This window comes from Bidens hawaiensis, unplaced genomic scaffold (genome assembly GCF_021521415.1).
Source record: "Bidens hawaiensis isolate Kalapana, Puna unplaced genomic scaffold, B.hawaiensis_p1.1 tig00064067_1, whole genome shotgun sequence".
Taxonomy (NCBI): Eukaryota; Viridiplantae; Streptophyta; class Magnoliopsida; order Asterales; family Asteraceae; genus Bidens; species Bidens hawaiensis.
In genome coordinates, this window is record NW_027501464.1 from 32,734 (window position 1) to 36,370 (window position 3,637).

Sequence of the window (3,637 nt, forward strand, 5' to 3'; positions counted from 1 at the left end):
TAACTAGTTTGCTATCATAATGAGGCCTTAATATCAATATGTTGGTTTATAATAGACATATATCACTTATAGATAGGCCCTTGGGATATCTGGATCATAACCAGACCAGTTTGGTTATTCGTTTGTTTGATACGCAATAAGCGGTTAATCGCTTATTCGATAAACAATTGCTAAGGCATACTCGATTTTTGTCACGAATGTCACATTCTCCTCTAGTTAAGAAATTTCGTCCCCGAAATTCAATATTCCAATTACAACTTTTTAGGGGAAAAGTTTATAAATATCTGTTTCGGAATTCGTTCTTCTGTTTCCAAATACGTTTGATTCCCCGTCATGGATTCCACCGAACTTATTCAATGAAATTTTATTGAGTCGTAACTGTTTGACTTTACCCGTTCAACATTTTCACGGGTTCCATTCTGGAGTTTAGTTGTATACAAGTTTTCAAGTGGTGCTAATTTCGTCCGGTCAGTAATGCACTCATTTTGATTCGATAACGGGTTCCATTCTGGAGTTTAGAAGTGATTTTTTGGTAATCAAACTATGTTTCTATGCAATTAAACATGCTTAAACAAGTTGAAATTGATCAAAATAGTTAACTTACCTTAGGGTTTCACGGGTTCCATTCTGGAGTTTAGAAGTAATTTTTGGTAATCAAACTATATTTCTATGCAATTAAACATGCTTAATGTAAGGTCCCGTCCCCAGTAACCCTACTTTGGTGTTGGATTTACTCATAAACACAGTTCTAAAATGAGAGTTAATTAAAAACTTTTCGCGGAATACTTAATATTAAACATTCTTACATAACATAAGTACTTGTCTTAACAAAATTCATTAAGTCTTAAACTATAACATAAACGACACGTGAATCTTCCGTCTTCGATGCCAGTCTCCATCCATTTGCCACGTGTCCCACCTCAAGCAACATGCCTCATCCTACTCACCTGCGTGCTTTCTAAAAGTCAGCTACGCTGAGTGAGTCCTAGTTAATCAATTAACATACATTACATTCATACCATACTCATACGTGTCCGGAGATACGTATTTATACCTTATTTACTATCACTTCTTTCGTACATACTTTACATATATGCATAAGTTCTTACATACTTTCTTTCATGAAACCCTACGGTATACCATAAGCTATTCTATCTTAAACATCACAGATATTATAAGGGTCTGGTCCCTAACATCACAGATATTATAAGGGTCTGGTCCCTTCTGTCTCGAATAACTATACCTTTATCATGCATGCATACTTTTCATATCTTCTAGTTATAAATATATATACGTACTCGTTCATACAATCATTATGTAACAATACATTCAATACACAAGAAAACACGTATCATACACTTACCAATCAAGTAAGTGTATTATCTACTACATAAGAGTATGCACACAGCCCCGGAAATATAACAGATATAGGGGCTAGAACTCACCTGGAGTCGGTTTCTCTCGCTGTTAATGGTAATGCCCTTCCTTAGTTGAGCACGGCTAACTGTACAGCACATTACGTGTGTCAATTATCCATTACTACTACTTCCTACATCTAAGTTAGTGAAACCCTCAACTAACGGGGTCCGGGGGCAGCGCCCCTGGAAGCGGGGTCTAGGGGTGGCAGCCCCTAGCAGGGTTCAAAGGGGCAAAGCCCCTGGCTGGGTTCGAGTTGGAAGAATTTTGCTTCGCATGGAAGTTCGCTAACAGTGTAACGCCCGTTAATTCCGGTTTCAAGAATTAAAGCTTGTAGAGTATGTATAATTCTCTGGATTTATCCAATGTTTCTCGGAAGCCTTTACGTCATCCCGGTACATTAAAGAACCTAAATTTTCCTTCCATTTTGCCTTACACTTCAAATTGGAGGGACTTGGATGTAACTATTTTATTTATATCATTAAACAAAACCCTAAACCCCTCCCCCCCTTGCAGCAGCGATCGACCAAAGAACAGCCCCCCCTTCTTTTCTTCGACTTTTTGATCAATTCCAAGCTCCTAGAAGTAGTTCAAGGTATGTACTACAATCCATAACACTCTTTTTGTTCACCCATAATCGTTTTGATGCTCAATTTTTCCGATACTTTTTGTTGGACAGATTTCGGGCAAAGTGCAATTGACCCACTTCTCGTGGATAAAAATTAGAGTTTCTAGTGTAGAAAGTTTCCCAGGTATGGCATTTACATCATATTAAAATTTCATGGCCATTGGAGGTGTTTAGGTCGGTCAATCGATTTTAGTTCGAAAACTAGGGTTTATCGGGTGTAGAATTGTCAATTGTTGAGTTTGATGCGTTAATCGTTTGGATGACCAACCGAATCAGTTTTCATGGCCCTAGGGGAGTCTAAGGGCTATGGGAAAATTATTTTTTGATACTCGGGGCTGATTTGGTTGGTGATTGGTCAATCGAGTCGGCGGTGCGCGAATTGTCGTTTAAATGTTAAATTGAGAGTTGTAAAAAGGAACCGTCAACCCTATCAACTCAGGTGACATAATTATGATGTATGAAAAGGTTAAGATGGGAATTTGGTCCATTTGGGTATGATTTGTTTGGGAATTAGTTTTAAGATTTATTACGCGCGTATTCGACTCGATTTGATTACTGGTGGGTGAGTTGTGCATCATGGTTAGCCCCGACCATGATCGTGGGGTGGATTTGGTTAATTGAAAGGTTTTAGGGGCTGAGGTAAAATAATTGGGTAAGGGTTGGGCCTCGGGCCAAGTTGTTGGGCCTCGAGCCAAGGTGTTGGGCTTGAACGGCCCATTAGGCAAGTGTGTCTTTACGGTCCAGTTTAGTGACGCGTTGTGTGCAAATTACAGGCCCTTACTTGTGAGTGAGCACTTAGGGAGTCCTTAGCTCGTTGCTGGTGTTTGGTTGACCTCAGGTGAGTTCTTGATGCCCCGTTTAACTCTTTTTAAGTTTTGGGCTAGCATGCACACCTAAGCGATTTTGCTTCATGAAATGTTTTAAACTGTTTTGCATAGGCTTGCTAGTATTGGTAGGCCTTGGAATGTTATAGAATGTGTGTATGTATATATATTATTGTATGGCCAATATTTGGCGAATGTTGTAGTCGTTATCGACTACGGACTGTTACGTATGTCTACTTCGTGTTTTCATGCGTTGAATGGAATGTTACGTGTTGGGTTGTACATTTTCTCAGCCCTGAATGTTATTATTGAATGTTATATATATATATTTATATATATAGGAATGCACGTATAGAGATGTTCATACGTAAGGATGATTATTTAAGTGACCCGTGAAACTATTTTCGATATTTACAAACAAATAGTATGTTTTTATAAATTTACACAAAAATACACTCGTTTTCGCGTTGTTTGTCGTACCCAATATATTTTTCGTGCCAAAAACCAAACCCGAAATAAATTTGGACTCGGCATTTCACGTCCGGGCACGTAAATCAAGAAATGTGGGCTAAATGGGCCCAAAAGGGGGCCCAACAAGTCTAGCCCACCGAAGTGGACCAAAAGAAAAAAAAAACCTTTGTTATTCATTTTTCATATTTAAACAATAAATCAAGATATTTTATGAAAAATCCAGACCTTCTTCATCTCCACCCTGCTGTTCCTTCACTTCCATAAGAAAACCCTAAGGTAAGTTAACTATTTTGATCAA